This window comes from Zea mays, chromosome 5 (assembly GCF_902167145.1).
Source record: "Zea mays cultivar B73 chromosome 5, Zm-B73-REFERENCE-NAM-5.0, whole genome shotgun sequence".
Taxonomy (NCBI): Eukaryota; Viridiplantae; Streptophyta; class Magnoliopsida; order Poales; family Poaceae; genus Zea; species Zea mays.
Window position 1 is genome coordinate 88,188,207 of NC_050100.1, and position 12,802 is coordinate 88,201,008.

The 12,802-nt window shown below is 44.2% G+C and overlaps 1 long non-coding RNA gene across 1 annotated transcript; it reads left to right on the top strand.

The window, feature by feature from the left end:
- Positions 1-387: 387 nt before the first annotated feature.
- Positions 388-2,406, top strand: LOC118472031 (uncharacterized). Its single transcript, XR_004849495.1, has 2 exons — positions 388-1,279; positions 2,090-2,406. It is a non-coding gene; the product is annotated as an uncharacterized lncRNA (long non-coding RNA).
- Positions 2,407-12,802: the final 10,396 nt, after the last annotated feature.

Consider the following 12,802-nt stretch of genomic DNA (forward strand, 5'->3'; position numbering starts at 1 on the left):
CCAGCCTTCGCCTAAAATCTTGTGTGATACTCGTGAGGAGGATCCAGATTGGCTCTGAATACCAATTGTTAGCACGTTCATAGGGAGGAACTCGCTATCTGGGATTTGCGATGTGGGCAGGTGTTATTCCTTGTTGTTCAAGTCTGTTCGGGTTTGTTCAACAACCAAAAGCCAAAAGCCAAATTACAGAAATGGCAGCAGTTCGCCTTTTATACTTGCTACTGAAACCCCAACCAGAGATACGCCCATCCCCTGTGTTACAGCCAGTTGGCACCAATATATTTGGAGTTTGGCTTCTTAACTCTGTTGCTCCTTCTCAGCTTCACATCTCCATCAGCTTCCGCTTCCAACGTTGGCTTTCCTCCCATCAGGTTCTCTATAGTCGGGCTGGAGCCATCCTCGTGTGGTGTAGAGTTGTTGACACCACCGCGTCGTGGAGCCCTACGCACTGTGGTGCTTCTTTCCTGCCCCTCCCATGGCGGCTCCCCTGGATCCCTCCTCTGCTCGGCCGCCTCCCTGGAGTCCAAGTCCGGACGCCGCTCTAGCCTTCTCCTTTCTCTCTTCTCTAGCCCTGTCTGGCCTCCAGCTTCAGCCATGGTGGCCTGTCCATCTCCCTGATATTTCCCCAAGCCACGCCGGTGGACCCCGCCTCGGCCATCGTCGTCAATGTCGCGCTTGCCGGTGGCCAATCAACCGTCTCGTAGTCGTCGGGCTGCCAGCGCTCGCCCAGCGCCCCTGCCTCAATGTCTGCCAGTTTTTAGCCTCCAGAGCATTTCCTCCCTCGCCAAAGCTCGTCAGTCGCCCCTGCCTTCAATAGAGCTCGCGTTCAGGACGCTGGACCTTGTCCTCGCGTTTGCTTTGCTCAGCGTCAACCTTCCGGCCATACGTCATCGTCATGGCGCTCAGCCCTCTCAAGCCGGCGGTCTGTTCTTGGACCACGCCCCTGCAGCAGCACGTCTTCTGAGTCATCGTCGTGGTCTCTGCCTTGTCGTGCTACGTCACGCATCGTCAACCCCTCTGGTCTCCAATCGCAGCACGCCTGTCTACGTCGTCGTCTCTGACTCTGCCTACGTCTTGCATCGTCAAGTCGCCCGCAACCGTGTTATTGGCGTTCGTCTGTCGGTGGTCGCAGTCTCCTCGTCGCTCGCTGTGAGCGTCATTCTATGACCGCGTATGCATCTACGGTGTTGATGGTGATGTCCGCGCAGTGCCGCCAGGTGCTCGGTGAAAGGCCTGAGCCATGGGTTATCGTCCTGTTCGGGGATATCTATTCGACTTGGTAATAATGCTTTGACTCGCTATTTCTACTAGTTAGTTTAATGAATGGATTGAATAGGTATAATATTACGATAAATCTTTTATATATAATGCATATGTGACGGCTGTGCTTGTTAACTGCATATTGTAGCTTTGGCGCTGTAAATAGTTTGAAATGTTAATTCGTAGACTTGTATGGTGGTTGATGCGTGGTTAGTATTTTTAGTGTTTTATTGATAAGTAATATCCATATTGCTTTGGTAAATTTTGCTGATATGGTGATGTTAATGCCTGGTCTTAGTAAATGACATTTTTCGCATGTCTAGTGTTTCTAACAGCTAATTAGGAAATTCTACTAGACCTGCTTAATTAAATTGTGTGATTCTCTAATTAGTTGGCGTGCTATTAAGGTTAGATTATAATATTGGCTTAGAAAGTTAACTAATGGTTTTTATCCGTAGTCTAAGTTCAAGTGTCCTAGAGATGTGAGCCTAAGTTTCATCAATCGCTTGGTATTGGCTCTAGCTTAGGAAAAGTATAGAACTTATGCTTAGTGTGTTGTTGCCCAATGATTAGATTCGGTTAAGCAAGAAGAACACGAGTATTGTACTTGTAGTATGTTTAGCTCATTGTTTCATGATGTTCGAGATAGCTCTAGATAAATTAGAAAACCATGTTGGTTGTGCTTAGTGATATATCGACGTCTAGCGTTTGTTTATGGGTGTTGTAATGTGCCTCTCCACAAAGTGTTTAATTCTCTAATATGAAGCATTATATTATATCACGCTATTCTTCTGAATATTCATACATGTGCATTATGCATATCATTTAGGTACGTTAAGTGATCATGTGATGTGAAGGACCAGAGGTGAGTCGACCACAAGATGGTGTTAAGTGCGGGCTAATCGCATGGTGATGTTGATGGACAAACCGAAAGATGGATAACTTGATAAAGTGCTAGGATAAAGGATGATCGTCAAGTGGACGTCGTCTAACAAACACTAACCTAGTGTTATCCAGGCAAGCCCCGGTGCATTTGCCACCTTCCTTGTATTACAAAATTTTATCACTTATATGCTGCATTAGGTAATAGGAGTTGAATGATTAAACACTTGATGCATTACCATCCTTGAAAGATTGATTATCATACCTTGTTACCTATTTTATAAAAACTAGTTATGCTTATAGATTAAGAAAAATGTTTTTGATCTATGACTCATGATTTTTAAAAAAGAAAAAGGGCTTGGGATGATGGAGGCATCCTCCGCGGGGATGAATTCATCATTCAAGAAGGGTACCTCTGTCAGGTATCAAACTTTGAGAATTTGTTTAAAACGAGACCAGACGTTGAGCTGGACAGGTCGCCCGTCTGTGTCGATTAAGGACCGTACCGATTGTTGGCCTGCTGATCTAGGACCCTTTATCTGGCCACATACCTCGTCATGGGTAAGCTTGAACCCGGCTATTCCATACATGAAAAGACAATCGCGCACTGGGAGTGGAGAGATGGCGAGAGTGGCACGTACCCTCCTGGCAACGGACCGCCTAAAAGGGGTGGTGTGCTCTCGGGTGGCGCGGACCTGTTCATGTGGTGGAGGATCCGTGGGAATGGTAGACATGTGCAAAAGAGTTAAGGGAAGCATATGTCGTGTGGTTGGAGATCCCCAGCTAGGTATTAATCGATTCAGATCGCCGAACTTCTCGGATATGAAGACTGGATCTTCGACCCTCATCGTAGATAACAAGCGAAACAAAGGTTGGATTTTAAAAGAAAGCTAGTGTAGGACAAGTGAATGCTCTAGATTAGGCAAATCTAGATTAAGGAAAAGTAATTAACTTGTAATGTAAAATTTTGGCTTAAGGACCCACTTCTAGTAAGATTTTCTGCAAAATAGAGTCTTTGATTCTTGATAAGCCATACCTTGAATCCCTCTAGCCAGCATATCCTTGAGAGTCTTTTCTTTAGTCGGGTAAGTCTTGCTGAGTAATTCCATACTCAGGGTTTTATTCCCTGTTGTTTTTCAGGTTTTAACTTTGTGCTGCTGTTGATGGTGTTAAGTGCCGGTGGGCTCGGCCTTCTTATAAGTCTAAGTAACTCTTCTATACTTCTTATTGAGGATGTTCACTTGAGCTAGCATATATTTCAAAACTATAAATAATTTATAATAGTTTAAAGTTATTTCTTTGAACCACTTCTGTAACCACTCCGATAAATATAATGTAAAACTTGATGTAACTTGTAAAATTTGGTAAAAAGATTTCCGCTGCAAAATGTTGGTGTGTGATTTGTGTTTACTTAATCTTGTGATCCTGGTTGTTTGTGGTTTATCCGGGGTCCCTGGGACACTCGGACAGATCCTGTTAAGTTATCTGGTGCACATGCATAGCCGTCTGAGGTCTTTGAGACAAGGGCAGGTGTATGTGGGCCCAATAACTTGGGAGGTTCTGCCACAGCTGGTATCGGAGCAGGATTAAGTATATACGGTCACATACATATTTTCAAAACAAAAGTTTTGGTTTCGAAAAACCTATTTTCAACTAAACACATTGTTTGGCTTTGAAAAACAGTTTTGAAAAACTATAATGCTAGCGACATCCTCTGTTAAGCCCTAAAGTAAGGATTATCAGGTGGCTTAGTTTAAAACCATAACCCACAACCGGGTGGGTATTGCATACATGTGTATTGTTATTTTTTTGGCCATTCAGTTTTAAATGGATCGACGCTCAGGTAAGGTGAGATGTGAGAGCATGACCGAACAAACGTCGGTCTAGGGGAGTGCTTAATTATGGCGCTTGATTATATACATGTTCCACATATGTATATATGAAGGCTGCGAAGTGGAGTATTTAATTTTCTGGGAATTCAGTACCCCATGGATGTGTATGGGTATACAGGCATGGGCATACTGAGAAGTGTAATGTACTTGTAACGACGCACCTACGCTCAGGTAAGAAGGTGAGTTACCATAATGAGTTGCCCTATGGTTAAAGTGTGGCAACGGCGCCTATGCGTGGCTCGGCGCTTAATGATGAGCTGGCCTCCATATAGCAATATATGGAGTATAAAGTGTGATAAACTGTCATGTGTGAACCGCATCATTGGGAAATTGGGCTGTGATGGAATTTTCTGCAGGTACACTAACCTCAAAAACGTATGTGTAGTTGACGACTAGCAAAATACCGTGAGAGTCGTTAGTATGCCATCGATATAGAACGATATTGCCACATTATGTTGGCAAAATCAGTGAGGACGAATAGGACGAGCATGCATCCTGATTGTTGCATCATGTCTGTCACCTATACACCTAAGATGATTCTCATCTTTATTCCAGTAACCGGTGATTGTAGATGATGTGGTGTAATGTTGTATTATGGACTTCGATGAAATAGATGTCATCCATTCTTTAGGTAACCTATTTAGGTGTTATATATGTGTTTGCTCTGGTGCTTGATGTAACTTGTAAAATTTGGTAAAAAGATTTCCGCTGCAAAATGTTGGTGTGTGATTTGTGTTTACTTAATCTTGTGATCCTGGTTGTTCGTGGTATATCCGGGGTCCCTGGGACACTCGAACAGATCCTGTTAAGTTATCTGGTGCACATGCATAGCCGTCTGAGGTCTTTGAGACAAGGGCAGGTGTATGTGGGCCCAATAACTTGGGAGGTTCTGCCACAGGTTCTTGCCATGTCCAATAGAGTTCTATTCTTCCTCTCCACTACACCATTTTGTTGTGGGGTGTAGGGAGAAGAGAACTCATGCTTGATGCCCTCCTCCTCAAGGAAGCCTTCAATTTGTGAGTTCTTGAACTCCGTCCCGTTGTCGCTTCTTATTTTCTTGATCCTTAAGCCGAACTCGTTTTGAGCCCGTCTCAAGAATCCCTTTAAGGTCTCTTGGGTATGAGATTTTTCCTGCAAAAAGAATACCCAAGTGAAGCGAGAATAATCATCCACAATAACTAGACAGTACTTACTCTCGCCGATGCTTATGTAAGCTATCGGGCCGAATAGGTCCATGTGTAGGAGCTCCAGTGGCCTGTCAGTCGTCATGATGTTCTTATGTGGATGATGAGTACCAACTTGCTTCCCTGCCTGACATGCGCTACAAACCCTGTCTTTCTCAAAATGAACATTTGTTAGTCCCAAAATATGTTCTCCCTTTAGAAGCTTATGAAGATTCTTCATTCCAACATGTGCTAGTCGGCGATGCCAGAGCCAGCCCATGTTAGTCTTAGCAATTAAGCAAGTGTTGAGTTCAGCTCTATCAAAATCTACTAGGTATAGCTGACCCTCTAACACTCCCTTAAATGCTATTGAATCATCACTCCTTCTAAAGACAGTAACACCTACATCTGTGAAAAGACAGTTGTAGCCCATTTTGCATAATTGAGATACGGAAAGCAATTTGTAATCTAAGGAATCTATAAGAAAAACATTGGAAATAGAATGGTCAGGAGATATAGCAATTTTACCCAATTCTTTGACCAAACCTTGATTTCCATCCCCGAATGTGATAGCTCTTTGGGGATCCTGGATTTTCTTGTAGGAGGAGAACATCTCCTTCTCCCCTGTCATGTGGTTTGTGCACCCGCTATCGATGATCCAACTTGAGCCCCCGGATGCATAAACATACAAAACAAGTTTAGTTCTTGACTTTAGGTACCCAAATGGTTTTGGGTCCTTTGGCATTAGACACAAGAACTTTGGGTACCCAAACACAAGTCTTTGACCCCTTGTGCTTGCCCCCAACATACTTGGCAACTACCTTGCCAGATTTGTTAGTTAAAACATAAGATGCATCAAAAGTTTTAAATGAAATGTTATGATCATTTGATGCACTAGGAGTTTTCTTCTTAGGCAATTTAGCATGGGTTGATTGCCTAGAACTAGATGTCTCACCCTTATACATAAAAGCATGATTAGGGCCAGAGTGAGACTTCCTAGAGTGAATTCTCCTAATTTTGCTCTCGGGATAACCGGCAGGGTACAAAATGTAACCCTCGTTATCCTGAGGCATGGGAGCCTTGCCCTTAACAAAATTAGACAATCTTTTAGGAGGGGCATTAAGTTTGACATTGTCTCCCTTTTGGAAGCCAATGCCATCCTTAATGTCAGGGCGTCTCCCACTATAGAGCATGCTTCTAGCAAATTTAAACTTCTCATTTTCTAAGTCATGCTCGGCAATTTTAGCATCTGATTTAGCTATATGATCATTTTGTTGTTTAATTAAAGCCATGTGATCATGAATAGCATCAATGTTAATGTCTTTACATCTACTACAAATGGAAGTATGCTCAACGGTAGATGTAGAGGGTTTGCAAGATTTTAATTCTACAACCTTAGCATGTAATATATCATTTTTACTTCTAAGGTCGGAAATGGAAGCATTGCAAACATCTAATTCTTTAGCCTTAGCAAGCAATTTTTCATTTTCAATCCTAAGGCTAGCAAGAGAAATGTTCAATTCTTCAATCTTAGCAAGCAAATTAACATTATCATTTCTAAGATTTGGAATTGAAACATCACAAATATTTGAATCAACCTTAGCAATTAAACTAGCATTCTCATTTCTAAGGTTGTCAATAGTTTCATGGCAAGTGCTTAGCTCACTAGATAGTTTTTCACATTTTTCTACTTCTAGAGCATAAGCATTTTTAACCTTAACATGTTTCTTATTTTCTTTAATAAGGAAGTCCTCTTGGGTGTCCAAGAGATCATCCTTTTCATGAATAGCACTAATCAATTCATTTAATTTTTCTTTTTGTTTCATGTTTAGGTTGGCAAAAAGAATGCGTAAGTTATCCTCCTCATTGCTAGCATTATCCTCATCACTAGAGGTTTCATATTTAGTGGAGGATCTTGATTTTACCTTCTTCCTTTTGCCGTCCTTTGCCATGAGGCACTTGTGGCCGACGTTGGGGAAGAGAAGACCCTTGGTGACGGCGATGTTTGCGGCGTCCTCGTCGAAGGAGGAGTCGGTGGAGCTCTCATCGGAGTCCCACTCCCGGCAAACATGGGCATCGCCGCCCTTCTTCTTGTAGTATCTCTTCTTCTCCTTTCGTCTCCCCTTCTTGTCGTCGCCCCTGTCACTATCACTAGATAATGGACATTTTGCAATAAAATGACCGGGCTTACCACACTTGTAGCACACTTTCTTGGAGCGAGATTTGTAGTCTTTCCCCTCCTTTGTTTGAGGATTTGGCGGAAGCTCTTGATGATGAGCGCCATTTCCTCATTGTCGAGCTTGGAGGCGTCGATGGGTGTTCTACTCGATGTAGACTACTCCTTCTTCTCCTCCGTCGCCTTAAATGCGACCGGTTGTGCTTCGGACGTGGAGGGGCCATCAAGCTCGTTGATCTTCTTTGAGCCTTTGATCATCAATTCAAAGCTCACAAAATTCCTAATTACCTCATCGGGAGACATTAGTGTATATCTAGGATTTCCTCGAATTAATTGAACTTGCGTAGGGTTAAGAAAAACGAGGGATCTTAGAATAACCTTGACCATTTCATGGTCATCCCATTTCTTGCTCCCAAGGTTGCGCACTTGGTTCACCAAGGTTTTGAGCCGGTTGTACATGTCTTGTGGCTCCTCCCCTTGGCGAAGTCGGAAGCGACCGAGCTCCCCCTCGATCGTTTCCCGCTTGGTGATTTTGGTCACCTCGTCTCCTTCGTGCGCGGTCTTAAGCGTGTCCCAAATCTCCTTAGCACCTTTCAACCCTTGCACCTTATTATACTCCTCTCGACTTAGAGAGGCGAGGAGTATAGTTGAGGCTTGGGAGTTTAAGTGTTGGATTTGGGCCACTTCGTCCTCATCATAATCTTCATCCCCTACGGATGGTACCTGTACACCAAACTCAACAACATCCCATATACTTTTGTGGAGTGAGATTAGGTGAAATCGCATCAAATCACTCCACCTAGCATAATCTTCACCATCAAATGTTGGTGGTTTGCCTAATGGGACGGAAAGTAAAGGTGTATGTTTAGAAATGCGAGGGTAGCGTAGGGGGATCTTACTAAACTTCTTGCGCTCATGGCGCTTAGAAGTTACAGACGGTGTGTTGGAGCCGGAGGTGGATGACGACAAGGAGTCGGTCTCGTAGTAGACCACCTTCCTCATCTTCTTTTTCTTATCACCGCTCCGACGCGACTTGTGTGAAGGGGATTCCTTTTCCTTCCCCTTCCCTTTGTTGTAGGACTCTCCCGATGGAGCCTTCCCGTGGCTTGTAGCGGGCTTCTCGCCGGTCACCATCTCCTTCTTGGCGTGATCTCCCGACATCACTTCGAGCGGTTAGGCTCTAATGAAGCACCGGGCTCCGATACCAATTGAAAGTCGCCTAGAGGGGGGTGAATAGGGCGAATCTGAAATTTACAAACTTAAGCACAACTTCAAGCCGGGTTAGCGTTAGAAATAGAAACGAGTCCGAGAGAGAGAGGGTGCAAAACAAATCGTGAGTGAATAAAGAGCGAGACACGATGATTTGTTTTACCGAGGTTCGGTTCTTGCAAACCTACTCCCCGTTGAGGTGGTCACAAATACCGGGTCTCTTTCAACCCTTTCCCTCTCTCAAACGGTCCCTCGGACCGAGTGAGCTTCTCTTCTCAATCAAACGGGACAACAAGTCCCCGCAAGGACCACCACACAATTGGTGTCTCTTGCCTCGATTACAATTGAGATGATCACAAGAATGAAGAAAGAAAAGAAGCGATCCAAGCGCAAGAGCTCAAATGAACACGACAAATCACTCTCTCTAATCACTAAAGCTTTTTGTGGAGTTGGGAGAGGATTTGATCTCTTTGGTGTGTCTTGTATTGAATGCTAGCTCTTGTAAGGTGTAGAAGAGTGGAAAACTTGGATGCCAATGAATGTGGGGTGGTTGGGGTATTTATAGCCCCAACCACCACAAAGTGGCCGTTGGGAGGCTGTTGTCGCATGGCGCACCGGACAGTCCGGTGCACCACCGGACACTGTCCGGTGCGCCAGCCACGTCAGCAGACCGTTGGGGTTCGACCGTTGGAGCTCTGTCTTGTGGGCCCGCCTGGCTGTCCGGTGGTGCACCGGACAAGTCCTGTAGACTGTCCGGTGTGCCACCCACGCGTGCTCTGTCCTCTACGCGCGCAGGCGCGCATTTAATGCGTTGCAGTCGACTGTTGCACGCAAAGTAGTCGTTGCTCCGCTGTCACACCGGACAGTCCGGTGAATTATAGCAGAGCGGATTCCCAAAGCTGGCGAGTTCAGAGTTGCTCTCCCTTAGGGCACCGGACACTGTCCGGTGGTACACCGGACAGTCCGATGAATTATAGCGGAGCGCCTCTGAGAATTCCCGAAGGTGTTGAGTTCAGCTTGAAGTCCCCTAGTGCACCGGACACTGTCCGGTGGCACACCGGACAGTCCGGTGCGCCAGACCAGGGCACACTTCGGTTGTCCCTTGCTCTCTTTGTTTGAACTCTTTTCTTGGTCTTTTTATTGGCTTATTGTGAACCTTTGGCACCTGTAGAACTTATAGACTAGAACAAACTAGTTAGTCCAATTATTTGTGTTGGGCAATTCAACCACCAAAATCATTTAGGAAATAGGTGTAAGCCTAATTCCCTTTCAGGATGCCAAGCCCATCAAGACACCCATGGGAACAAATGGGCATCTCGACCTCGACACGGGAGGTAAATCCATAGATTAAAAGGTATACCGGTCGATGATAGGATCTTTACTCTATTTATCTGCATCTCGACCGGATATTATGCTTTCTGTATGCATGTGTGCAAGGTTCCAAGCCGAACCTAAGGAAGTTCACCTTAGGGCTGTAAAAAGAATCATGAGATATTTAGTTTACACTCCTAAGTTTGGACTTTGGTACCCTAGGGATCCACTTTTGATTTAATAGGATATTTAGATGCTGATTGGGCAGGGTGTAAGATTGATAGAAAGAGCAGATCAGGGACATGTCAGTTTCTGGGGAGATCCCTGGTGTCTTGGACTTCAAAGAAACAAAACTCAGTAGCTCTTTCTACCGCTGAAGCCGAGTATATTGTCGCAGACCATTGTTGTGCACAATTACTTTGGATGAGGCAAACCCTCAGGGACTATGGCTACAAATTGAGCAAAGTCCCTCTCCTATGTGATAATGAGAGTGCAATCCGCATATGGCGGATAATCCCGTTGAACAAAGACGCACTAAGCACATAGATATTTAGTATCACTTTTTGAGGGATCACCAACAAAGAGGGATATCGAGATTGCTTATGTTAGCACCAAATAACAATTAGCCGATATCTTTACCAAGCCTTTAGATGAGAAAACCTTTACCAAACTTAGGAATGAGCTAAATATACTTGATTCTCGGAATTTTGATTGAAACATTGCACACATAGCTCATTTATATACCTTTGATCATATCTCTTTCATGACTACGACTAATGTGTTTTCAAGTGTATTTCTATGACTAAGTCGTAGATTGAAAGGGAAATGGAGTCTTCGGCGAAGACAAGGCTTCCACTCCACTCTATCGGTATCATTTACCCTTCGCCGTCACTGCGCATCACTCTCCAAATTGGTATAATCTTTCACTCATATTTCATTTACTAATGGGGGAGAAAGTAATTAGAGCTCTCAAAAGTTTCCGTTTTTTGCGATTAATGCCAAAGGGGGAGAAAATATTAAGCCCAAAGCAAAAGGACCGCACCACCAACATCAAAAATTTGATTTGTTTACAAAAAAATGTTTTTCCAATTGATATCTTGTGATAAGAAATTTCTTCAGTTGGTATGATATTTTCAATTGGTATATTTAAAGATAGATTTTCAAAATTGGCATCTAAATTACATACTTCCAATTGGTATCTATCAAAACCCTCTTGAAAGCTAAGAGGAGAATTTCATTCAGGGGGGTTTTGTTAAGTCAAAGGAAAAACATTTGAAATAGGAGGAGAAATTTCAAAACATGAAAATGCTTCTTGCAATCTTATTCATATACCTTTGACTATTTGAAAAAAGACTTTGAAATAGATTTTCCAAAAATATTTGCAAAAACAAAACAAGTGGTGCAAATGTGGTCCAAAATGTTAAATAAAAGAAAGCAATCCATGCATATCTAGTGAAAATAATAAATTGGTTTAATTCCAAGTAACCTATGCACTTACCTTATGCAAACTAGTTCAATTCTGCACTTATATATTTGTTTTGGTTTGTGTTGGCATCAATCACCAAAAAGGGGGAGATTGAAAGGGAAATAGAGTTAACCTTTTCCTAATATTAATTTTGGTGGTTGAATGCCCAACACAAATATTGGACTAACTAGTTTGCTCTAGATTATATGTTCTTCAGGTGCATAAAGGTTCAACACAAACCAATAAAAGATTGAAGTTAGGGTTCAATATCAAAGGAGCAAAGAAACCGAGTGTGCCCTGGTCTGGCGCACCGGACTGTCCGGTGTGCCACCAGACAGTGTCCGGTGCACCAGGACCGTACAGAGTCCAAACAGCCACTCTCGGGTTTCAACCAGCGTGCTCCACTATAATTCACCAGACTGTCCGGTGTGCCACCGGACTATCCGGTGCACCAGCGAAGCAACGGCTACTTCGTGCAACGGTCGCCTGCAAAAGCAGACGATTCAGAGGAACAACGCGCAACAGTGCGCGACAGAGCAGAGCCGCCCGTTAGAGGCGCACCGGACACTGAACAGTGCCTGTCCGGTGCGGCACCGGACTGTCCGGTGCCACTAGAGGACAATGCCTCCAACAGTCAGAAGCTCCCGAACCCTAACGGTTGGGTGACGTGGCTGGCACACCGGACAGTGTCCGGTGGCGCACCGGACTATCCGGTGCGCCCATCGACAGCAGCCATTCCTAACGGCTATGTGGTGGTTGAGGGCTATAAATACCCACAACCACCACCACTCCAAGCATCCAAGTTTCCAGCACTTCACATTCAATACAAGAGCTAGTGCATTCACTCCAAGACACATTTTCAATAGAATCAAAGCCTCTCCAAGTCCCAAATACATTCCACTCACCTAGTGACTTAAGAGAGAGTTTGTTCGTGTTCTTTGCGCTCTTGTTTCTTGGATCGCTTTCTTTCTTCCTCATTCTTGTTCTTAAGTGACTTGTAATCAAAGCAAGAGACACCAAGTGTGTGGTGGTCCTTGTGGGGTCTAAGTGACCCGTTTGATTAAGGAGAAAGCTTACTCGGTCTAGGTGACCGTTTGAGAGAGGGAAAGGGTTAAAAGAGACCCGGTCTTTGTGACCACCTCAACGGGGACTAGGTTCTTTAGAACCAAACCTTGGTAAAACAAATCACCGTGTTCATCCGCTTTATTTCTTGGTTGATTTGTTTTCCCCTCTCTTTCGGACTCAGATTCATTTCTAACGCTAACCCCGACTTGTAGTGTGTGCTTAAGTTTATAAATTTCAGATTTTGCATATTCACCCCCCTCTAGGCGACTTTCAATTGGTATCGGAGCCCGGTACTTCATTTAGAGTCTAACCACTCGAAGTGATGTCGGGAGGATCCGCCAAGAGGGAGATGGAAACCGACGAGAAGGCCACAAGCCAC